Source organism: Bombyx mori, chromosome 20, assembly GCF_030269925.1.
Source record: "Bombyx mori chromosome 20, ASM3026992v2".
In the NCBI taxonomy this organism is placed as follows: domain Eukaryota; kingdom Metazoa; phylum Arthropoda; class Insecta; order Lepidoptera; family Bombycidae; genus Bombyx; species Bombyx mori.
Genome location: NC_085126.1, coordinates 6,635,503 through 6,662,743, shown reverse-complemented (window position 1 = coordinate 6,662,743; position 27,241 = coordinate 6,635,503). Strand labels below are relative to the sequence as shown.

General features: G+C 38.8%; 1 protein-coding gene across 4 annotated transcripts in view; it reads right to left on the bottom strand.

Annotated features, from left to right (window-relative positions):
* Positions 1-25,766, bottom strand: part of LOC101739587 (calbindin-32) — a 198,297-nt gene extending 172,531 nt beyond the window's left edge. For all 4 annotated transcript variants that reach the window (XM_038018143.2, XM_038018144.2, XM_012689715.4 and 1 more), the window contains exon 1: positions 25,618-25,766. The gene's annotated coding sequence lies outside the window, so the exon portion shown is untranslated. The remainder of the gene's footprint in view (positions 1-25,617) is intronic.
* Between the last annotated feature and the right edge of the window lie 1,475 nt (positions 25,767-27,241).

Here is a 27,241-nt window from a genome sequence, read left to right as displayed (position 1 = left end):
TCCAATATCGGGAAGTCAAGCAGGAAAAAGAATCGCTAGGACTGGTTTTATATTTTGGAAATAACAGTAATTGAAATAATTACTGTGTAAGTAACCACTGGCCATAAGTTTAATTTATTTAGTTTAGAAAGTATTTTATTTATTTTAACGGCTTAAAAATACGAAATTTGGAAATTTATTTTGAGATTCGATTCGTTTTTTTTTTAAATGTTTTACTATTACTTAAATAGATACTTGAATATACGCTACATTGATGAAACCTCAAGCTTAAGAGTGTAGGTATAAGCAAGTTCATTAAAAGGAAATTTAATAATCGCTTTTCGTAATTATTTAAAGGGAAAAATACGTGAATAATGAAATGCTTGATTAATTTTTGTGTTGTTTGTTTGATTTTGTTTTAGGCAGGTTTCTTTTACAGCAAATATACGGGGTGTTTGTGCAATTTTGGCACTTATAACGTTGGAACAAAGAAGTTTTTGTTCCGAAACGGCTTATTGTTCGTTTTAGCTACGAGTATTTGACACGGTGTGGCGGTAGCCATCATACAACGCAAGATATTTGACAGATGCCTGAATCTCGCTTACGACATTTTCAAGATAAGCTCGCATATATACAAGTTCCGAACAACAACATTCGGACCGTCGGTCTACCGAGCAATATCATCCACTCGGTGGAAGATCTTCCCTTTGTCGTTTAAGCCTTCCCCAAACTGGTGAACCCGACGTGATGTGAGCACGCAACCTTCTGATTCATCATCAGCGCATCAAGAACTTCGGCTACCGCAATCCCTGCATTCTCGCAGATAAAAGCAAGTCATCGACAGTCGTCCCACAGCAAGCCAGCATCGCAGCCTCAACAGTATCATCACAGCCGACTCACCGCGCTTCCTGGTCCTACGGCACGCACCTACACTGCCTCATCACGCAGCATTCAAGCTCAGTCTCGACTCACCGCAGACTTCCCCAAAAGCCTTCCCCAAAGCCTTCCCCAAAACGGCTTCCATGGTTTTTCTTAACAAAGCAACATAATAGAAACAATTGAACATGAAAACTTTTCGAAACAGTTTGAGAATTTATATGAAAATATAAAAGGCGGCTTCGGTACACAGTAGGGCGGGTGAGCTCATAAAATTCAATGTTCCGAACATCAAACATTATCTAAGCAGTTAATCCTATTTAAAAGTCAATAAAGTTGAAACGATTTGATTTCGAAGTCTCGAATCATTAGGGTGTACGTATCGATATATTGTTGTGTTTAAAAATGTTCAATTGGGACCGTGGCACATAAAATAAGACTATTCTTTTTTGGCACCTATATTGTCCTTTTCTCAAATCTTCTGTATTATAATAGAACTAGCGACCCGCTCTCGCTTCGCTTCGGAAACTGTAATTTATTATTGATTTATCCTCTATAAACCTTCCTCTTCAATCACTCTATCTATTAAAAAAAACCGCTTCAAAATCCGTTGCGTAGTTTTAAAGATTTAAGCATACATAGGGACAGATATAGGGACAGAGAAAGCGACTTTGTTTTACACTATGTAGTGATAATAAAAAAATATCTGACACCTTTTTTACGCTTTTCTCATTCAAATATAGGTCTATGATTCAAACGTCTTCGCCATTTTCCTTTTCTCTGTCATTCTGTCTGTCATTTTAAGTCGTCGTGGCCTAAAGGATAAGACGTCCGGTGCATTCGTGTGTAGCGATGCACCGGTGTCCGAATCCCACAGGCGGGTACCAATTTTTCTAATGAAATACGTACTCAACAAATGTTCACGATTGACTTCCACGGTGAAGGAATAACATCGTGTAATAAAAATCAAACCCCCAAAATTATAATTTGCGTAATCACTGGTGGTAGGACCTCTTGGGAGTCCGCACGGGTAGGTACCACCACCCCGCCTATTTCCGCCGTGAAGCAGTAATGCGTTTCGGTTCGAAGGGTGGGGTAGCCGTTGTAACTATACTGAGATCTTAGAACTTATATCTCATGGTGGGTGGCGCATTTACGTTGTAGATGTCTATGGGCTCCAGTAACCACTTAACACCAGGTGGGCTGTGAGCCCATCCACACATATAAGCAATAAAAAAAAAAAAATCTTCATCCCTTTCTTACCCTTTTCATGTATTCCGTTGTTACCAATCCTACATTATATATTATATAAAGTACATAGTATTTTAGTAGCGTATACCTTTAAAATCTCGAATAAATGAGAGTAACTAGAGTTGTTATTAGGATAGTTGTTCTGATAGGTTTATGTTTAGGATTTAAAAAAAATTAAAACTAATTTTACGGCTTAATCTCGAATGTTTTTTATATTATTTCCGAAAAGGTAAAAAGAGACGGGAATTTATTTATTAAAAAAATTTGGAAATTTAGATTATGATCATTATTTTCAAACCTCGACATTTAAAAAAAATCGTAACTACGATCTACATACATAGAAAGCGTTGGAAAGGTCGGAAAAGAAATAAAAAAAACGTAAAAGTGTTTTTAATGATATTTAAACTTATTTAAGTGTGTTTGTCGGTCACCGGTTCCCGCAGTACGTGAAATTCTGGTTTGGGTCAGCTAACCGTATGTGATTTGTTCCTCATTATTTATTTATAGCTTACGAGCGAAAAGCTTCGTATTTCTCCTTTATAAATAATGTTTTATTACTTTTCTTACATCTACAGATACACAGGATTCCACTTTTTTTTTCTTTTTCCTACCTATGCTGATAACCTTGAGAGGCTATTTCAGCTTCACCCTAACGTGTGTAGGTGAGCTCACGGGGCTCAAACCGGAGAGTTGCTAACACTGACCCTAGCAAGAGCAGTGCTTCGCAGAATCTACCACCGGATCGGAAACGCGACCCACTGAGAAGATCCGGCGAGAAACTCAGTGGGCTGTGTCTAGGGGTTAATTCGCTCGTCGAGCCCTTCGTCGCAAGCGACGGGTTCGACGAGGAGGATTCCACTATTTTATTACGAGTATATTGGTACAGATCTTCTTCTCAACTCTTGACTTGAGTGGTCGTGATTGGTACAGGTAATTAGCAAAATTTATTTGACAGATTAATTAATCTGTAAAAGGAATTCCTTTCTTTTACAAATCTTTCACTGAAACCTATTACCTGAAATACCTGAGCTCGTCCACCCATCTAAGCAATAATAAAAAAAAAAAAAATATTTTTATTGACATCATACATATATGCATACAGCTCTACTTATTATCAAGGGCACAATTCGTTACCTTCTAAATGTACTTGTAAATGATTCACAGACACACACACTTTACCGATTAAAAATAGAGATCATTTTTACAACAAAATACTGTGCTTAAAAAATCAAACAAAAAATCTTTTGAAGGTCAATCGTCCTAAACCGGCCACCTCATACCGTGTGCCTCAAGAGCTCTCTCCAGCCTCCGAATCGAGGGTGACTCGAGTTGCTCTCGAATACAAGGATGCGAAATTATCTCTGAATCGGCCAAGGACAGTTCAAAATGTTTTCGCTTGGCCTTAAAGCACTCGTTCAAGCTAAACCTTGCTCTTTTAGATATACCTAGTCAGGTCATAAGTATTGTCACACAGTAAAAACTTTTCTTTTAGAATGCTGGCCACAAAAAGGTTTATTGAACCCGAATTTCGAATTGTTCATGAAAATAAAAATAGTATACATTTAGAATTTTACTCATTTTTAAATATGGAGTGGACGCTTAAAGAAGACCGTGTTGCAGTTATTGCGTTGCATCGTTGCGGTTACGCGCCAATTCAAATTTTTAACATACTGAAAAATTTGAATATAACCAAAAGATTCGTTTATCGTACCATCAAACGATACAATGAAGACTCTAGTGTAGATGACAGGTCAACAAGTGGTCGCCGTCGGTCTGTTAGGATTCCAGCAGTGATAAAAGCTGTGAAGGCGCGAATTCAAAGAAATCCCAAACGTAAGCAGAAACTGTTGGCCCTTCAGATGGGGTTAAGCAGAACCACGGTGAAAAGGGTGTTAAATGAAGACTTAGGGCTTCGGGCATATCGAAGAAAAACAGGAAATCGTTTGAATGCTCGTCTAATGGACCTGAGACTGAAGAGATGCCGCGCTTTGTTAACGGTAGGCAGCGGCTTGGCTCTGCCCCTGGCATTGCTGAAGTCCATGGGCGACGGTAACCACTCACCATCAGGTGGGCCGTATGCTCGTCTGCCCACAAGGGCAATAAAAAAAAAAAAAAAAAAGCGGTACGCGGGAAAAAAATATCGGGAAATTCTTTTTTCGGCTGAAAAATTTTTTACCATAGAAGAGAGCTACAACAAAAAAAATGATAAGGTGTACGCACACAGTAATGAAGAAGCGAGCAACCGTATTCCGCGTGTCCAACGAGGTCATTTTCCATCCTCGCTCATGGTATGGTTGAGAGTTTCTTATTGGGGCTTAACAGAGGTACATTTTTGTGAGAAAGGTGTAAAAACGAATGCAGTTGTGTATCCAAATACAGTCCTGACGAACCTTGTGGTACCTGTTTCTCATACCATGTTCAATAACAGGCACTGGGTATTCCAACAAGATTCGGCGCCAGTTCATAGAGCGAAGAGCACACAAGACTGGCTGGCGGCGCGTGAAATCGACTTCATCCGGCACAAAGACTGGCCCTCCTCCAGTCCAGATTTGAATCCGTTAGATTACAAGATATGGCAACACTTGGAGGAAAAGGCGTGCTCAAAGCCTCATCGCAATTTGGAGTCACTCAAGACATCCTTGATTAAGGCAGCCGCCGATATTGACATGGACCTCGTTCGTGCTGCGATAGACGACTGGCCGCGCAGATTGAAGGCCTGTATTCAAAATCACGGAGGTCATTTTGAATAAACTTTAGTGTCATAAGAATCTATGTTTTGTTAAGTTCATTTTGGTATATGAATGGTTACATAATGAATAAACTTGTTTAAATTATTTTACATTAAACATGTGACAGAATTTATGACCTGACTATGTAAGTAGTTAACGAATTTCAAATTACTCCAATTATGTAGTGTCGCAATTGTCTTGAGATTTTTTATCTTCTTTCTTTTTATTGCATATATAAGTGGACGTGCTTACAGCCCGCTAGGTGCGAAGTGGTAGCCGGAGCCCATAGACATCTATAACGTAAATACCGCCCCCCACCTTGAGATATGAGTTCTAAGTTCTCAGTAACGCTACAACGACTGCCTCACTCTTCAAACCGAAACGCATTACTGCTTCACGGCTGAAAGAGGCAGGGTGGTGGTACCTACCAGTGCGAAATCACAAGAGGTCCTACCACCAGTGAACCTCTCATTTAGTACGGATTTTTATTTTAAGGTCCAATGTATCGTCATGAATACGCATATGAATAGTGAATACGCCGTCGCGGCCTAAAGGATAAGCCGCGGTGTACTCATATCAAAAGGTTGCGTGTAAGAACGACCGTATTCAAAACCAGAGAGATACAAAAGCTTCTAAAGCTATACGCACTTAGCACGTGGTCACGAGCGGCTTTCGCGACAAAAGATTATGGTACGTCATACACAGATAATAGAGCTAATAACGGCTTAGCTGGTGTTGAGTGGTTACTGGAACTCCTGGATATCGACAACGTAAATAACAACCGGCTGTGTCGCTCCTGAACTAAGATCAAAGTACTTTTTTTTTTTTTTTTTTTTTTTTTTATGATTGAAAGTTTACTGGTGGCCCGAAGGCCTTTCCAGTTTCACCAGGACAGGCGGGCGAGCAAAGGCTCAGCCAAGAGGGGTGGGATTTGCTAACAACTGCCCGAGCGCCTCCGAAGGAGACCTAACAACTCAAGAGCAATTGTTTCGCGAATGAATCTACTACCGGATCGGAATCGCGACCCGCTGAGAAGATCCGGCGAGAAACTCAGCGGGCTGATGCATGGGTTAGGTTGCACGTCGACCTCTTTGTCGAGTTCGACGAGTACGGTTACCGGGGTCCCTAAGCCTGCCCCTAGTATTACAGCTGAAGGCATCTAATGCAAAGGTTATTGGATCTGATGGATCCGTAAGGACGTGTCTAGGGCGTCGACGGTGACTGGCTCCTGCATGATCAGGATTCGGGGAGTAGTCAGCGGCGGCAACGATAAGGCGATTATCATGACGCATAGCCTTATCGAAGTATCGTTTCGACGCTGACTTCATGTATTTCCGAATTGATTCGAGGCCCAAGTCGTCGTGTAGGTCAACGTTCCTCACGAACCACGGAGCCCCGACAGCTAACCTGCAAAAGCGGGATTGTAGGGATTGGAGGGTGTCTATGTGTGTGCGGGCCGCGTGAGCGAACACCACACTCGCGTAAGTCATGACGGGCCTTATGCAAGTTTTGTAAAGTGTCACCTTGTTCCGAAGGGACATTTTACTCCGCTTACAGATCATGGGGTAGAGTCTACCGAGAATAAACGCGGCACGGTCACAGACTGATTTTATATGCGGGCGGAATGTCATCGATGCATCCAGGGTAACGCCCAGGACCTTCCTGGCCCAGGGTATGGGTTGTCTAAAGAGAGTAATCGGGGGTGTGAGATTCCTCCTCCTAATCCGGGAGGAAATCCGTGTGGAGCTTCCCCTCTGAAATAGCACCGCAGTACTTTTCGCTGGGTTGATGTCTATGCGCCATTTTCGGAACCACTGTCCTAGGGCTAGGGCTGCGCTCTGAAGCTTCTTCGCGATTAGGGACTTATTTCTACTAGAATAGTAAACAGTCGTGTCGTCGGCGAATAAAGCTAAATGGGTCGGCGGCGACCGGGGAATATCGTTGACGAATAAGCTAAATAGTAGGGGTGAGAGGACAGAGCCTTGCGGAACTCCAGCTGTGAGAGGTCGTGGGGAGGAGCGGGTTCCCTCGACTCGATATCGAAAAGAGCGGTTCGACAAGAAGTCCCGTATGATGAGCACGAGACTATCCGGCACGCCCATGTTGAATAGTTTGAAAATCAAACCATTGTGCCAGACTTTGTCGAACGCTTTTGCGACGTCGAAGAAGAGAGCTCCCGTGTATAACGGTTTTGGTCGATTAAGCCCTACAAGAATGTGCTCCGTGAGGCGGTGCACCTGTTGAACGCATGAGTGATTTGTACGGAATCCGAATTGTTCATCGATGAGAATGCCCTTGGATGAGACGAAGTCTCTGAGGCGTTTGTAGAGCAGACGCTCATACAGTTTGCCTAGAGACATGAGGAGGCTAATCGGGCGGTAGCTCGTCGGATGATTTTTTGGTTTACCGGGTTTATGTATGCCGATAACGTCCGCTTCTTTCCACACCGCGGGAAAGATACAGTTCGCCATAGCGGCATTGAAAATAGATGCCAACATCACGATGAGTTGGACGGGTAGAAGTTTAATAACGCGGTTAGATATACCGTCGGAACCAGGTGCCTTGCGAGGACGTAGGTCTTTGATCAAGTCTTTAACTTCTATCGGGGTGACGGGTGGTAACGCATCCGATGGTGGCAAGGAGGCTCTGCGTTCTACCTCACTGTCTACTAATTCTACATGAACAGGGTCCACGGATTGAGTGCTGGGCGTGCACTGGGTTTGCAATGTATCGGCCAGCAGCTCTGCTTTTTCGTCATCATCGAACGCCGCGAGTCGGCCTGAGGGGCCTACGAGGGGGGGCATAGTTACTACCGTATCCGATTTGAGAGTACGAGCTAAGCGGTAGTAAGACCTTTGGGAGGGCGCGAGTCCTTCTAAGAAATCAGACCATCTGGCATCTCGGACTTCGGCGATGCGAGACTTTACGTCGCGTTGTAGGGCACGCATTCGAATACGATTTTCCGCGGTAGGATACCTGTCGTAAGCGCGTATCGAGGCGTTCTTAGCTCTAAGGAGTTCCCTAATATCGTCGGACAATTTGAAGCGGTGAAGGAAGTCCTCCGCTACAACTTGTTTCGATGACCTATCTAATGTCGAGGTGATGTGTGACGTTAAGATGTCTATGGCTTCAGCGGTATCCTGAGAAGACGGGATAGAGTCCGGGTTAAACGGGAGCGATGGTGGATCAGATTCAGCCAGGCTGATGCCCAGCGTGTGCCAATCCACCACAGTCCTCGTGACGGGAACGGAATCGGGAGCGCGACCGAGCTTCATAACGACGGGACGGTGGTCTGAATCTAACTCTGAAACTACTTCGATCGAGTATAAGCGCAGAGTTACGTTTTTTAATAACGCTATGTCGAGTATATCCGGGCGATGCGCGATATTTAGCGGGTAGTGAGTCGGGGTTAGCGGAGCGACGATATCGAAGGCGAGATCATCGACTAACGCGTCAAGCCGCCTACCATTCGGGGTTGTGGTGTGTGAGTTCTACCTGATGTGTTTACAATTTAGGTCGCCCGCCAGAATGACAGAGCTCCCCATACCGAGCAGCGCCTCGATATCACTGCTTAGAACGGTCTTATCCGGTGGATCAAAGTACTGCATCGCAGTGGAATAGCCGTGCTCATACCCTAACACAAGCTATATAAATTTGAGCTTACTAGCAATAAAGGGAAGATCTTCCACCGAGCGAGTGATATTGCTCGATAGACCGACGGTCCGAATATTGTTGTTTTTTTTCCTACCTATTCGGGACCAAACCGGGAGTGTTGCTAACACTGGCCCTAGCAAGAGCAGTCCTTCGCAGAATCTACTATAGGATAGGAAACGTGACCCACTGAGAAGATCCGGCGAGAAATTCAGTGGGCTGTGTCTATTGGTGAATTTACTCGTCGAGCCCTTCGTCGCAAGCGACGGATTCGGTGACCGGTGCTTGAGGTACCTAAAAGCACTGTTAATGGATCGGGAGGATCCGTAATGGCGTGCTTAGGGCGACGTCGACCATTTACCATTTGGTCCACCGGATCGGGTATGGAATGCTGTTGTTCGAAGCTTGTGAATATTTATACTTATCTTGAAAATGTCGTAAGCGAGATTCAGGCATCTGTCAAATATCTTGTGTTATATGATGGCTAAACGCCACACATTGACTGCGATAAAATATGTTGTGCGATAATCTATGAGCAATTTTATGATAAATAATGAAGTTGAATTCTAAATACGTATTTTTTTTATCAATTTATACCAGCGGTCGGGGAACCAGGGTAAATTACCCTAAATGGGATAAAATGAAATTTTGGGGGGTAAAAATGAAACTTTTGTGTGTAAAAAGTATATATTGAAGTGAAATTTCTTTAGGATCGTGATTTCAAACTCGAAAAAAATCATTTAAATTAAAAAAAGCTTTTTTTTATGGGGGGGCTATATATAAAATTTAAACTAGTTTTTTCGTCTAATAATACAAGAAAAATATCATATGAATTATAAAATAACAAGAAATTATCATTTACTTATATTTTCTGTGGAGGCGATTTTTTTTCCTCAACTGTATATCACATATAACTATATTACTATTATTACCGTTATGTATTACTAGGTATTACATTGATAAATTGAATAAATGATGTTTAAATTAAATTTTTAGTTATTGTTTTCTTTTCAAAATTATCATAGGGGCTATAATAATATGTAAGATGCTAAAAAGAAGCGATTTCATATATTTTTTTTGTTCTTCGCCACGGGGTAATAATTATAATATCAACCTACACAAAAATATTTTGGAATAATAATTAAAAAAGTTCCCCGACCGCTGATCTATACGAATGTTTGATAAATTAATTTACTTGAAAGCAAGAATGGTTATGATTACGACATTTGCCCTTTAAGTTTTAAAACTTTTAGTTATAACATTACCTTTAGTTTCACGAGTTATAGACACAATTAAAATTAGTTTTACGGTTTAATCTCGTGGTTATTGTTGTCGTTATGTAAAATGTAAAGTACCATAAACCGTAAAAGTAGTTTTAACTTTCAAGATCCGAAAACCAATAAATATTTATTTTCTGTTTCAATTATAAGTATCCAATATGTACATTAACTGGAAAGCCATGTTGTACATAATTTACTTATTTTGTCTTATTTACAACTTCATATAATATTCATATTATATCTGTAGATAAATAATCTGATAATAAAAAAGACTACTACATTCTAGCCACTATTCACTTTGGCACTGTAATGATGACGTCATCAAAAAGATCTCTATCACCGACCATAACCGTCAAAACGCTTGGAACGACCGTTCGTCCTATTTATAAATCACAGTTGATATCCCACTTTCTACCCGGGTCCCGGACCGGTTATCCGGCGACTCGGTTATCCGATTCCACGAGTTCTAATGGGCTATACTAAGCCTTTGATCTATCAATAAATTGGACGATATAGTTGAGATTCAATTGCTACTTGGCTGGTTAGTTTTTTATGACATTGACCTTGAGACGGTACGCCTTAATGCGGTTTATGCTGTCGACTTATTTATGATAAGATATGGAAGTAATTACGAGAAGATACAAAGGTCTTGGCTATTTCTGCCGCAAAGCAATCATGTATCCCGTGCTTGAAGGGTAGTTTTCTTACAATTCGGGATTCGAACTTATGCTATAAGATAGACGCTATTATTTAAACCTTGGTTTCTAAGAACTCCGTCCTCTTTCACATCCGACTTATCGTGAGATCGTCAGTAACATAACCACACCATAAAAATGAACATAAAAAAAACTTCAACGAAATCGCACACGACATAAAGAACCCAACATTTTATTTCCGGTACACAGCTCGCATTATTACAAATCAAATTATCCGGACGTCGTATCTAACGGCATGTTACACACGGATAAGATGGCGGCTTGATTTATTCAAGGTTAACTCAGTAAACAACTTGATAACGAATAGTGCTAATGTGTCTCATATACGTGCTAGTTGTAATATTGTCTATGGCAGTGATTCTCAACCACTGTGCCGCGGCACTTTTGTGTGCCGCCAAATTTCAAAAGTGTGCCGCCAAATTTTGCAAATATATAATAATGTTAATATTATTAAATTATATCATTTAAAAAGAAAAATATTTTTAACATGAATATATATTGAAATCCACAAAAAAATAAATTATTTTATTATTTACTTTGAAACGTGATTTTTCTTAGTGCCAAATTATGATGAAGCGGGGTGCATAGCAATAGGAATATGTCTCAAGTCGGCGCACACTTGCCACTTCTGCGTACAAAACGTGTTGGTTTAGTGATAGTTGGGCTTCACAAGGTGTTGCATAGTAGTTACTGCACCTTTTCTTTCGTTAAAATTGGCAAATGTATGTGATTCGGTAGTAAGTAAATAATTTTTATCTTTTTCTTTGTGTGCCGCCAAATTTTGAAATCGTTAAATATGTGCCGCAACAAAAAAAAGGTTCAGAATCACTGGTCTATGGGCTCTAATTCATTATTATCATCCGCAGCCCACAGTTGTCCACTGCTGGACTTGGATCTCACCCAATTTACACCATAAAGCACGGTCTTCAGCTCTCCTTATCGATTTATTGCCTGCCACCCTTCCCAAGTCATCGCACCATGTAACCAAGGGAGCTCATTACGTTTGCCGGTGCGGGGTCTTCAGATAAGAACCCGTCTGCTGCAGATATCGTTATACGGCAATATAAAAAAATCTACAATCACCAGATCCGCGAGATAAAACCCAATACACCTCGTATTTTATTGTTAACTTATCCCCGTTCTATATCCGGGTATTATGCTAGTATGAGCACAAATCAGGTTATCCGGTCGATATATCTGACATCCGGTCACGTACGGATAAAATGGCGACGAGATTAAAGGAGACAATAAATGGTTTATTTTGTCCGAGTCATAGATTCAACAAATTTAAACTTGTGTTTTTATTTTGTTCTTTTAGACGTTTATATATTTTTTATATATTTTACATTAAGCTTAATAATGTGTGTTTGTTACATTATTATTTAGTAATTAGCACATCAAAATATATAAGAATTTTTTTTTTTTTTTTTTTATTGTATATATGTGTGGACGAGCTCACAGCCCACCTGCTGTTAAGTGGTTACTGGAGCCCATAGACATCTACAACGTAAAATGCGCCACACACCTTGAGATATAGTTCTAGGTCTCAGTATAGTCACAACGGCTGCCCCACCCTTCAAACCGAAACGCATTACTGCTTCACGGCAGAAATAGACGGGGCGGTGGTACCTACCCGTGCGGACTCACAAGAGGTCCTACCACCAGTAATTACGCAAATTATAACTTTGCGGGTTTGATTTTTATTGCACAATGTTATTCCTTCACCGTGGAAGTCAACCGTGAACATTTGTTAAGTACGTATTTCATTAGAAAAATTGGTACCCGCCTGCGGGATTCGAAGCCCGGTGCATCGCTCGATACGAATGAACCGGACGTCTTATCCTTTAGGCCACGACGACTTCTATTTTGTATAAAGATCTGTCTAGTATTTTATCGGTTTTATAAATATACTCTACACAATATCTTGTAAAAGAAAATCTAAATAATTATGAACAATAATAAATAACGTTGGCTTTATTTAAACACAAAACAAACTTCAAAAGCCCTAGCCGTCCGTAAAATTGACTTCCATTTAAGAAAGTCAATCGAAGTATTAACCAAAGGGTCTCTTATCGGATCTTGTCGTACTCAAGAATGAAAAGTTTTAATAGAAATTTCTGCGAGAAATTACTTTCACTAGACTCGAATAACAAACGACAATTTCAATCACTGACTTCAATTAATGTAGGTCTCCTATCCAAAACTTCGATCATCACTATATCATCATCATAGAGATCATCCTATACGTTTTAATGTGATAGGCGGGAAATCCATATCGACGCTTGAATGGCAAACGTGACTAAGCGACAATGCGTGATCTTTACAGTAGACTAATTTACAGTTGAAATACCTGAAAACAAAATTTATTTTAACGAATCTAGCTGTAGTAGAATCTAGCTAGTAGCTGTAGGATTGAAATGATTTTAATAGACCTAGAAATATATATTTTTTTGCGCATCGAATATGATTATAGCCTATCATTTATGTACAAAGCAGTTATTGTCGATTAGTCATGTTTGCCTTTCAAGCGTCGATATGCACTAATTATCCTACGTTAGTTGTAGAATCGAAATATTCGTTGCAGCGCTCAAAATAAATCTACAAAGTTTCAGATAAGTTTTTTATTATTAATTGCTTACGAAAAACTTACCTGGTGTTAAATGGTTACCGGAGCCCATGGGCATCTCCAACGTAAATGCCGACACCCACCTTGAGACATGAGTTCATGAGGTTCCATTTTTTAACAGTACAACGCCTGCCTAACCCTTCAAACCGAAACGCATTACTGCTTCACGGTAACAATGGTGGTACCTACCCGCGCGGACTCACAAGACGTCCTACCACCAGTACGTCAGATAAACGTCGAACAAATAATCAAAGCCGCGAAAATTCATTACCGTCGATCTACATGTGTATACATATGTATGTATATGAAGAACGTTCTAGATTCGACGTGTGGCGCGTGCTTCGAACCCACGCTGTCTATTTCTGTCACTAAAAAATCAAGCTTTAAGGGTAGGAGGTAATTTTCTTTTCGGGTTTTTACAGTGTAATTTTGTTCACAATCGACTTGTATTTTTGAATGTTAGTTGAATTTTGTCTTCTTTTTGGCGAGCTGACTTCTCATTTATTTTGACCATGGTCGTGGACATAGCGATTTGGAAGTCGCCACACATCTTGAGACATGAGGTCGGAGTGTAAATTACGTTATGTAACTACACCACACCGCGATAGTTCTGCGAGATTTCACAAACAATGTCAATAGATAGAAAGCCAATGTGCCAATAGCAAATGTTTTTAAAGGAACTAGTCGTCCCCCGGTAGTCGATTTTCGACTATAATTAATTGAAATTATAAGCTTGGACATTATTATGGTTCTACTGTCAAAGACTATTATACTTCTATAATCACAGATTTCGCCAAGACTACACTATAGACAAATAATATTAAAGATAAACAATATTAAACTATTTTCAATTTGACCACAGAATATAAGAAATAAGAAAAGTTTGACAATAAACAAATAGTATGCGTGCGTGTGGGTGTCAAATACATAGTAGTGTGTGCAATGTATTTATTAATGATTTAATGTATTAATAATGCATAATTTTAAAAATATATTAACATTTTGCATTCCTTCTCTATATTCTCTATAAGAGTGTGAAATTCATACTCCTCCGTCAGCGCAATTTTCGTAAAAAGGGGTACAAAGTTTCAGCTTCACGTATTAATATATAGATTAATAATCTAATCAATGATGACGTTTATCCGATAAGAATATACTCAGAAAGATAAGAATCACTCGCTCATTTATAATTTTTGCAGAATTGTATCTTATTTTCAATTTTTTTTTTGTTTTCGCACGAAAACTGCAGCCGCCATGTTGTTTCTATTCTTGACGTCACTGAACACTCAATAACAAACTGTCGATTCGGATTATCGAAAGTGTGCTTTGAATTTTGAAAAGAAAGAACGCTTTTTGCACGAACCCTCTCCAGGTTTGATGATGCACTGTGAATTGTTTTATTTTGATAAAACGTGTTTCTGAATAGTAACTAAAGTAATATCTGAATTTCCGGAGTTTAGTTTTTCTTCAGAAATGGAGGATGTTCGATATAACAATAATAATATAATTGGTGATACACTTCGACGTGAGGTAGTCTGGCCAACCCATAATCTTAGCTAATAAAGCCATGATTCATGATTTACCGTGACTATGATTCATAAATTTGACGTCCAAGTTAAGACACAAGGTCGAGTTCGCGATCGCGTATTGTGTGAATGACACTTACACATAACGGGACATTTGCGAGAGTATACAAACGATAATAATAAGTTTTTTTTTTATTGCTTAGATGGGTGGTCGAGCTCACAGCCCACCTAGTGTTAAGTGGTTACCGGAGTCCATAGACATCTATAACGTAAATGCAGCCACTCGCTTTGAGATATGAGTTCTAACGTTGTATAGCTACAACGGCTGCCCCACCCTTCAAACCGAAACGCATTACTGCTTTACGGCGGAAATAGGCCGAGTGGTCGTACCTACTCGTGCGGACTCACAAGAGGTCTTATCAACAGTAATTAACGTTGAAATGAACCCATAAACAGAGACATTTTTGTGAAGATGAAGTAATTTAATCTAAACTTAATATTATAAATCTGAAGTGTTTGTTTGTTTGAACGCGCTAATCTCAGGAACTACTACTGGTCCGATTTGGAAAATTCTTTCGGTGTTTGATAGCCCATTTATCTAGGAATGCTATATATATGCTATATAATATTACGCCAAGGCCAATGCAAGCGGAGCGCCAATAAAGAATGTTTCAAAATCGGGGTTTTTCCCTTTTGAGAGCTTCCACTGCGTGCGCTGCGGAAACGGTTAAAGTTTCGCTAAAATAATGTATGAGAGAATCTATTATGAAATATATAATTTTGTTGGATCAATATTATCTTTTACGTGTAAATTGCTCGCTATTGATTAAGCCTTTTTTTGCTTTTTGTTCCACGTTCGGGAGACGAAGACGTCAATAAAACTACTTTTTCGTTTTAATCTCGCATATTTCATTGAAATCATTTATTGTCCTATGTGGTTGACGAATGCCACCTTAGTCGATTGTGACCACGAAAACTGTAAAGTATTCGCAGTGTTGTAAAAAATTGACAATACAAAACTGAGTTTTTTTTTTAATTTACTTTCTAGGCAGACGAGCATACGGCCCATCTGATGGTACGAGTTACCGTCGCTCATGGACGTCAGCAATGCCAGGGATACAGCCAAGTCGCCGCCTACCATAAAGGACAAAAAAATTAAATCGTAAAAGTAATAATAACAGTAAAACCGTAATTGTTTCTTAGTATAAATATTTTTCTAGCTTAGGTCGAATGGTACCACATTCTCTGAGTACTTGGATTTAACTTACCAACAGTTTCGATGGCTTTGGGTATGACAAATCGGAAAAAGATCATCCTTTTATTACGGTACGGTACGGTATGGCTCTCTAGAATTGATTAGATCTTTTTTATTAGGTAGAGTTAAAAAAATAGATGTCATTAGGAAAAAGGTGTAATTTTTTCAATAAGTCATTAAATTAAACTGTAAATCAGGGTTTTGTTAAATTTTTGCCTTCCTTTTTTATGGTGTTAAGTGTGAATTGTCACTGCCAATAAACTATGCACTTGCGGACCTAATTCAAGTTGTAAGGGCTGTTATCTTAATTGTAATTGGGTAAACTTACACATACAGGGTCCAAACATTACGATTATAAAAATTTGTAGTTGGTATACCGAGTTGAAAATAGATCGGTATAAATAACCGGAATAATCGGAAATAATCGGAAAATATATCGGTATAAATAAGTAGAGCACACTGAATATGAAACTCGCAGGAAATGAACGTAAAAGGAAAACTGTGTCAAGGAATGTGCAATAGGCAGCGGCTTGGCTCTGCCCCTGTCAATGCTTAAGTCCATGGGCGACGGTAACCACTCACCATCAGGTGCGCCGTGTGCTCGTCCGACTACAAGGGCAATAAAAAAAAAGTTCGTTATTACTTACATACCTTCTTAACCGGGCCACTGCTTCTGACGTAAGAACGAGGCTTCAAGAAATTCAAGGGATCATAATAAGCACAAGACAAAACTGATACCTATAGTAATAAATTCTCACTTTTCCCTGCCAGAGTCTTCTTTAACTACTAAATTCTTCTTAAACCACTTCTTAAGCCACAAAATTTGAATGAATAATTTTATTTGCAGTTAAGTTCTGATTTTTACTAAATCGAAGTAATGGAAGAGCTAAGTGAGAAGACGCTTGGGAGAGAGATACCCTTAGCACAATATCTATGGAGATATTTTGAGAGCACGTTTAGGTTATTTGAATTGGTCACTAACAATGACACGATAGGTACCTTTTTGGAAAAAACGGGGTGCCTCTTTCATAAGAGCCTTAGCCTCTTTCATAAGAGATGCATGTGACATTGAAATCAATGTCAGGGGGTGAGCAGCGCGTTCGCTTCAACCATACACAGCATAGCTTAGAATAAGCATTAGCTTGGAAATCAAATTAAGAACCAAAATACTGTTCTGGCTACTTTGAGGGATCTTAAAATAGCAATACGTCCTCAGTAGAACACAATCTCTCAAGATTTTATGGATAAGTTAATTATGGGTATGCTAAGAATACTGAAATTTTGGAGAGCACAGGGGCTAACAATAAGTAATAATTGTGATTTACGTTAGATGCTTTCCTTCGGATTTTTAAAAGAAAAATGGTATGTACATTTTTTTTTTATTTCCGTGTATTTTTGTTTTTAATTTGATTAGTCGATCGTTGACTGAACATGGAAATTAGGATTCATTTTATGTTTTAGTCACCTTCTGTTTTTGTTTTATTATTAAAAAATTTTCCTGTAAAATCAGGGAAAACATTTCCATTGATAATAGCTAAAGCTCGTCAATAGTATTTCAACAAATAAAATCGATTAAAGGACTAAAGATAAAGATTACCGTTTTGTCTCATTCTTTCATTTTTATCGAAATCTCTATTGTAATATTAAATTTTGAAAAACAAATTATAAATACAATAATTTATTAATTCAAATAGCAAAATTTGAAACGGACAACCCTAATCACTCAAAAGCTCTACTCAAAACAAATTGAAAAACAAACAAAGCCAAGAATAACCATCGTACAAGAAACCTTGTGTGATGATGGGGATATCCGATAAATTATTTATTTATTGAAGCTATCGATCGTCATGGCCATGAGGACTTTCAAGCGCGGACACCCTGACAAGTTCACTAGTTGATAATGAACATTGAACTTATTTTTATCATTTAATTAACAGTGCGAATATCAATGGTTGTATCGTTAATCCATAATCATAGTTTTAATAAAGTAATAAAAATTACTTACTGGTGTTAGGACCTCTTGTGAGTCCGCCCGGGTAGGTACCACCGCCCTGCCTATTTCAGCCGTGAAGCAGTAATGCGTTTCGGTCTGAAGGGTAGGGCAGCCGTTGTAACTATACTGAGATCTTAGAACTTATATCTCAAGGTGGGTGGCGCATTTACGTTTTAGATGTCTATGGGCTCCAGTAACCACTTAACACCAGGTGAGCTCGTCCACCCATCTAAGCAATCTTCTTCTTCTCTATATATAAAAATGAATTGCTGTCCGTTAGTCTCGTTAAAACTCGAGAGCGGCTGAACCGATTTGGCTAATTTTGGTCTTGAATTATTTGTGGAAGTCCAGAGAAGGTTTAAAAGGTTAGATAAATATGAAAATGCTCGGAATTAAATAAAAATAAGAATTTTGTTTTTCCTTTGATATGTCCTCCGTCGGACCGATTCCTTTTGTTTGTTTTAAGTTTATTTTATACAAAAGTTTAGGTCTCTTTATTTATCGATTGAGGCACTACAAAGTCTGCTGGGTCAGCTAGTAAATTAATAAAAATTATTTTAGCAGAACGCGACTACTTTCGGACATAACATTAAAGTTTCAATTACATTAGAACAACTAATATATATTAGGATAGTTTTTTTTTTTATAATTGGATACGCAGACCCAAGTAAGTTACTCTACTTTAGTTTTGGTCGTCCGTGACCACGAAAACTGTAAAATATTCGAAACGTGGGAAGTAATACTATATGGCTATATACTACATTACTATATTAATAACAAAAGAAAATACGGAATAAATCCGTAAAAGTAGTTTAAATTTTATCAACGACTCGTGAAGATCGAATAAAATAATAAAATTGGAAACGTCAGTTACCAGGTTGTTCTGAGTTCAGGCCCACATTCTTGTCGATTATGGCTTTGAAGATTTAGCTAAATTTAGTAAAATTGATACCAGACGCTGGTTGAAAAAGTTTTGGTGCTCGTATCCCATTATTTTGTTGCCATCAGACATAAGGCTGATGCCTGTACATTCAAGCCACCACCTAAAGCTAAGGTAGATTATCAAGGCTGTTTTGAAAAAATCGGTTGTCTGTAAAGTTGGTTTACTGACGATAGTTGAACGTGACAACGTCAGAAGAAAATACTGATGGAATGGTTTCATTTTTCAATTATCGCAATTATAGTTGCTATAAACAATTGACACCACATTCACTTTTCACTGAACTTCATACTTGACGAAAACATGTAAATGTATTATTGTATAGCAGCTGTCCACGCGGATGCATCGCTCACTCAAGTAGGAGAGAGACAGATGTCAAACGCTGCAGAACGCGGAGGCCGATTGTGCCTCTTTGTCGCTCGTTGCGCGCTCTCGCTTGCACTTCAAGCCTTAAATGGAACGCCTCAGAGCGAAGCAACGCCGCATGAGTCATGTTTTGTCGTGCGTGCAGCCGGCTCCGTCGAATTAAAAGATGTTGTGACGTCAAAATTATTTTTACAGCAATCGATAGACATGAAAAGGAAGCTCATCGCAGACGGTATGTGGAAAGATTATCTTTGTAAATGCACTGAAAATGCGGTAATTCTAAGTAGCAGCTATTCTAATAGCTGCTACTTGTTGAGTATGGATCTCTGCTGCTGTTGAGTATGGATCTCTTGAGAAATTAAAGAATTTGAACTTTACTTTATTGTTGTTACAAGCTGGCCCGGTAAACTTTGTAGTGCCTCAATCGATAAATAAAAAACCTAAACTTCTGTATAATATAAACTTAAAACAAACGAAAGGAATCTTTCCGACGAGGACACATCAAAGTGTGGCGGGTAGCCATAATACAACGCAAGATATTTGACAGATGTCTGAATCTCGCTTACGACATTTTCAAGATAAGCTTGCATATATACAAGTTCCGAGCAACAACATTTGGACCGTCTGTCTACCAAGCAAATTCACTCGCTCGGTGGAAGATCTTTCTTCCGTCGTATACTCCCAAAAAAGAAAAAAGAAAATTGTTATTTTTGTTTAATTCCTACCATTTTCCTATTTATTTACCTTTTAAACCTTCTCTGGACTTCCACAAATAATTCGAGATCAAAATTAGCCAAATCGGTCCAGCCGCTCTCGAGTTTTAGCGAGACTAACGAACAGCAATTAATTTTTATATATAGAGATTACTAGATGGCTTGAGGCAAGTGGTGGCCTCCAGGCATGCAGGCTAATGCCAGGAGTACATGCTATAAAGAACTACGATTAAACCCTTTTTCGTTAAAACTTTGACATTCAACCTAAAAATGAATGCGTGTTATGAAAATGTTAATTATGCTACACGATTAAAATACACGAGAGGTTTTCATCACGAGCCTTAACTTGTAAATTAGGGTAAGCTGTACATTAAATGACACTGTAGTATATTGTAAGCAATCTGAATTTGATTTGACCAATATAATAATATGTTGACATTGATGAAAGATGGTACTGAGATCTCGGTTGCCCACAATGTCTCTTATCTAAAGACCAAAGCTACTCAAAAACAATAGGCATGTTCTCGAATCATCTCTACCTGATCGAATCCGGAATAAAGAAGTATTCAAGAGAAAGCTTATAACAGATTTAGCCCAAACGATTGCGAAGTTGAAGTGGCAGTAGGCAAGGCATATTGCTGTCATCCAACAACATCAAATCGACTACCACAGAGAGATACAAGGGGTGTATGAAAAATATTTTCATGTGTAAGTCACGATTTTGTGAAAATATATTTTCAGGGAAGATAAATACTTAAAGATTTACATACATTTCAAAAACTTAATCTAATATCTAGTTTATCGAAATTGTTAGTTATCACGAGATACACAAAATACATTTTGATAAAGAAGAATTCGTAGTTAAATTGAAGTAAGACCTTAAGAAGAAAACCTTAACTTGAAGAAAAATCTATCGAAATTTAGAACATGTAACTATTTAATCGGCAGTGATGCAATTGATAACTCCTCTTCGTTTTTGTTTTTATATTGTTTATTTTGTCATATTTTTTTTCAAATACATATGAAGAATTATTTCTAGTCACTTTGCTTATTAATAATTTCCTCCGACCTACACACGTACATTTTTATAAAACAAGAAAGTAGAATACGAATAAGGTCCAAGTTATTTTATTACTCTTCATTTTAAAACTAATATTCTACAGAATAATATTTTCAAATGAAACAAACTCTTAGTTCTGAGCTTGCCAAAATAGTATGGTTTACCCTACTTTGTGGAAATTTCGTTAGACATCTCAGTTCAAGGTAAGATGGTTCACGAGAACCACATTCGAAACATTTATACAGACATGCCACTTTTGTTGTAACTTTTTATTAGATTCGTGTTGAGAACTAGCAGCTATTGCCAAAAAAATTTATTACCTTACCTTACCTGAGAGCATGGATAGCAAATTTGTACACCTCAATTGGAATAGCACGAATGACATTATGTAATAAATATTGATTAAAACGGAATGAATTTGGAGAGGCAAACAAGACGCTGCTACCACCAGTATCTCTTTAATAACAGATAATAATTAATCGATACAACAACAACAATATTTATGAATAGAACAATAGCTTCCGTTAATTAACTAACGCGTTATTTATCTTATACAGTCCGTACTCCATGGATGTACATGTGATGCGTAGAGAGAAGATGCATGTGACTAGGAGATGTATGGAAATGGTAGTGCAAAATAGAGGGGGGAAAAGTCGACCGAAGCTGACATGGATGGAGTGTGTGAATGACGATATGAGAGAGAGGAGTGAGTGTTGAGCTGACGGCTGATAAAAGAGAATGGAAGAGAAAAATTAGCTGCGGCAACCCCACCGAGTGAGATAAGGTAAAGAGAAATAAGAAGAAGAGTTCATACTCTATCACCAAATTAAATTATAGGACCTCTTTGACACATGAAGTCGAAGTTTTTGATCGGGTTCCATGATATTATTCTTTCGCGGTGGAAGGTCTGGTCTGGTGGAATAAATTTTGGTGGTAGGACCTCTTGTGAGTTCGCGCAGGTAGGTACCACCACCCTGCCTATTTCTGCCGTGAAGCAGTAATGCGTTTTGGTTTGAAGGGTGGAACAGCCGTTGTAACTATACTTGAGACCTTAGAACTTATATCTCAAGGTGGGTGGCGTATTTACGTTGTAGATGTCTATGGGTTCCAGTAACCACTTAACACCAGGTGGGCTGTAAGCTCGTCCACCCATCGAAGCAATAAAAAAATTCGTTCGAGAACATATCCTAGATACGCATTTTTCGAGAAACACCTATCTGCAGGATTATAAGAGAAATATAGTCCAATCCTTTGATACAAACAGCGCTTTATTGGGCACGCAGACTTCAAAACCATCAGATAAGATGTCCGCTAGGGCTAGTGTTAGCAAACTCTCTCAGGTTGAGCCCGTGAGCTCACCTATTTGTCCGGGCTTATCTGGAATAGCCTCTTAGGTATATAGGTAGGTTATAGTAGGGAATAAACAAAACTTAAATAAATAATAAGATGGCAGGTTGTTCAACTAATATATATAATGTTAGCGGAATCATCATGAACTTATTAAGATGAAGTTATTTGTTAAGGAAATTTATTAATATATTCCTCTTAATACTATATAACTATTATATGTATGTGTGTATGTATTTATGTATGTATATATTTTTTGTAACTTAATATAAATTTCATTGCACCTATCACTATCCACTCTGCACTACCTTTGGTTGACTGGTAGAGAATGCCTTAGGCATTAAGTCCGCCAATGTAAATTTTACATGAAGTGTAATAAATAAATAAAATATAATGTGTTTTCTATTTAATTTGCAATGAATTGTTTAATAGTACTTGGAGGCGTCTAAGACAAATTTAATGAATGTTATTTGAGAAAGTAACGGCACACATGCCCACAAAACGAATCTGTTAGCACAAACTCTAATTAGAGTAAGTAAAATTGAGTAACAGAGCTTTGTGCGGTTCCAAGAGTTATGTGTGCACCGATTCTGAGATACGCGACATAATTATGATGCCAAAATACGCTATTAAATTAACGTATTTGTGACTACCAGAGGTCCCGCAGTAGTCGAAATTCGACTATAATTAATTGGAATTGTAAGTTTGTACACTATTATGATTGTATTTTATACTTCTATAATCACAAATTTCGCCAAAACTACACTATAAAAAATATTAACAAAGACAAAAAATATTTAATCTATTCTCAATTTGACAACAGACGTCAAGAACAAAAGTTTGACAATAAATACACTGAAGTAATGAATAAATAGTATGCATGCGTGGGTGCGTCAAATACATGGTATGTAGTGTGTGTAATGTTTTCTTTATTGATTTAATGTATCTTTTATGCATTATTTAAAAAAAATATTAGCATTGTGCACTTCTTCTCTATATTCTCTATAAGTGTGGAAAATTTCATACTCCTCCGTCCGCGCAATTTTCGTAAAAAGGGATACAAAGTTTTTGCTTCAAGTATTAAAATATAGATGACAGTAGTTCACCTAAAAGAAAATATGAGCCCCAGTCACAAAGCGCGCGGATTTAAGTTTGTAATCCGATCTTTGATCAGTTCTCGGTATTGCAAGACCCGTTTTTTTCTAATTCAATTCATCCTTATTATATCGACGGGTGAAAAGCTATTTACTCTAAGCGACATTTCACTTAATACGCGACATTTATCTTTGTAGATAAAGATCCTTTTTATTTGGTACTAGCTGACCCGGCAGACTTCGTAGTGCCTCAATCGATAAATAAAAGACCTAAACTTTTGTATAAAATAAACTTAAAATAAACAAAAGGAATCCGTCCGACGGGGGACACATAAATGGAAAACAAAATTGTTATTTTTATGTATATTTCGAGCATTTTCATATTTATCTACCGTTTAAATCTTCTCTGGACTTCCGCAAATAATTCAGGACCAAAATTAGCCAAATCCGTCCAGCCGTTCTCGAGTTTTAGCGAGACTAACAAACAGCAATTCATTTTTATCTATATATAGATTAGTATCAACAATTCGATGTTTTTAATTGAACTTCAATTAAGTTTAACCCATTCAAATAGCTGAAGAATTTTTTTTTTGGCTTGATATATTTTTTCAAAATTTTCAAACTTTAAATGACTCTCTTGGAAAGTTGCAAAAATGTCGCTTAAACCAAATAGCCTTCACCCCTCGATATGTAATTTTCTGTGTGACGTAGGTACATAACGCGAGTCTCTGCGATTTGTACTGGTGGTAGGACCTCTTGTGAGTATGCACGGGTAGATACCATCACACCGCCTATTTCTACCGTGAAGCAGCAATGCGTTTCGGTTTGAAGGGTGGGGCAGCCGTTGTAACCATACTGAGACCTTAGACCTTATAACTCAAGGTGGGTGGCGGCATTTACGTTATAGATGTATATGGGCTCCAGTGACCACTTAACACCAGGTGGGCTGTGAGCTCGTCCACACATCTAAGCAATAAAAAAAAGAAAATAAAAATTCAAGCCAGAGGGGGTATAACAAAATACGTTTATTTTTATTACGTCAATCTATACTAATATATAAATCTACAGTGGTTTTTACGGATATAAACTACTGAACCATGCATCCGATTGACTTGACACTTGTTATCCATGTAGAAAATACATGTACTTAATGGATAGGCTAATATTTATATGAGTGTTGGACTCGCTAATAATAATGACAATAAATAATAATGTCAATTTTAAATGCCAAGTAATATCACAAGGTGAGTGGCGGCTACACTGTAGCTGCCTATGGGCTCCAGTAATCACTTAACATCACGTAGGCTGTGAGCTCGTCCACCTATCTAAGCAATAACAAAAACAAAAAAAACACGAAATCACCAAAAAGTGCACATAGGCAAGATTTTGGCACCTACCCCTGTAAGCTTATTAATCATCCTAGCTACCGTCAGCTAAACTGTCCACATCATAACGGCCGTCTGGTGTAGTGGTAAGTGACATGGTCACTACACAAGGGGGTCCCGGGTTCGAATCCCGCCAAGGGAAGATATTTGTATGATAAATATAAATGTCCTTTCCAGGGTTATGGATGTATATTAAAAATATATGTATGTGTATAGTAAAAATCTTACATTTATATCCGTTATCTGGTACCTGTAACACAAGTTCTTTACGAACTTATCACGGGACCAGTTAACGTGGCGTGATTGTTAGTTAATATTTATTTATTTATTTTATTTATCATGTACGTAATAAAACGATATCGATATTATACTATTTCAACCACTATCACTGAATATTTGTTCATAATTAATAAGAAAAACCGTCTGCATACCTAACGAAGTAATTTATTGTTCGTATAATTAGTTTTGTCAATCGATCTAGGTAGAGAGCATTATGACCTAGTTGTTAAAAATACTTAAATTTTGACAGAGCAACCCTTTTAACGCTCACCCCTTCTTCAACTGTGTCAATAAACATAAAGAAGTGTATTCGTGTCTATTACTTCGCAATATCATAGCAATAACACCTGTCGCATATAGAAAAATAATGATAAATAAAATAGGAAAAAAATTAATAATGTATTAATTAACATATTTTAGTTACAACTCTACGTAAGAAACGTCTCACGTCTCACGTGGAACCATCGAAGCACCTCAATGACACACTCAAAAAACTAGTAAATGAATTTGGGTAATCGGAATTTAAACTTAAGTTTTAAATGTTAACTTACCTAAGTACTGTCTGTCGCTCGTAATCAGGACCAACGTTCCGCTTTTTTTTTAAATATCAATTCTAATGTTTATTTTTGAAAAACTGTTTTAGCGCGCGCTTTTCTGACGTCTAGCCGCACGGGCGACTGCGACTGAATGAATGAAACGGGGAGCCTGAAATGAAGGGGCGGGGCCCTCCGGGTCCGAAATACCCGGCCGATTTTAAAAGACGCCACCCCGGTAAAGTGAGACGAGAAAATTCGGCTTCCCACCTTGGTCGTTTTATGGAAAATTGCGTGACTCTGGAGAGCAGCCTGGTTTTTTGATCAGAACTAAAGTCAGGTATTACGAAAGACGCTGCTGGCATTTAGCTATCCGCCGTTATCATTCTCGTGCCAATAAACATGCCATTAATGATCTCATCTGAAGAGTCTCGCATATGTAGTCGGGAATTTAATACGCAATAAATATGTTTTGATGCGATGCGTACACCAATTTCATTATACCATTGTCAGTGCTCACCATTATTTGTTCGTAGGTCTCCTTATAACATGTTTACTTAGGCACCCATTATTATTTTTGAAATTTCCTGTGTTTTCATATACATATATATGACAAATAACATGAGTTTCTTTTCAAACCTTTCGATTGGACAATCTGTCTTCGGAATTGGTGATAAAGTGACTAATTGAAAAGTAAATCCTTTTTGATGTTGTTTATCATTTCATAAATGCTCCGTGAAATTGATTTTAGCGTTTGATATTTACTTCTGGTGGTAGGACCTCTTGTGAGTCCGCACGGGTAGGTACCACCGCCCCGCTTATTTCTGCCGTGAAGCAGTAATGCGTTTCGGTTTGAAGGGTGGGGCAGCCGTTGTGACTATACTGAGACCTTAGAACTATATCTCAAGGTCAGTCCGACAGAAGCACCCGCCGCCTGCGGACGTGCTCATCGACCACTCAATCGCCCGGCCATTGTTCGCCTGGTTTTATTGTTAGCCCGGCCTTTGTTCACCCGGCTTTTGTTCGTGGCACATCTGCCGACAAAGTGTGTTCCTGGAAGTGTTTGTTTTGTTTTGGTTTATTTTTGTTGTTTCGTTTTTTTTTGGTTTTCTTTCTTTTTCCTGCAGTAATTGTGCCGCATCGCCACCTGTGTTCAATCGAACCGCTAAGTACCGAGAAGTTGGGGCCTCGCCGCAAGGCGAGTGTGTTTAAGACCCGGGACAGCCCCACCTGGGTCAGACATCATGGAAGCTTTATTTACAGAATTCCTCCGACTTCGCCACCCAAAGCTCACTTCTGAGTTTCTGGCTTTCAAGGCCGATCACGCCGTGAGCCCTCTCGCGGATTCCGCCGTGCTTGTCGCTCCCGCGTCGTACACCGCAGCGTCCGCCATGCCTGCCGCTCCCGCGTCGCCTATACTAGTGGGTAAAACTGCTGCGTCGTCCGCCGTGGCCGCCGCTCCCCTGGCGCGATCATCCGCGGGTTCCGTAGGGTCCGACGGACGTCCTGCATCTGCCCGTAGGTCGCCTGCTCCCGAGCCTGCTGCCTCCTCGTGCTCCGACTCTGATTCGGACATGGAGGTCGACCTCGCCCCCGCCTCATCGACGGATGGATTCACCCTGGTACAAAAGGGTAAGAAGCG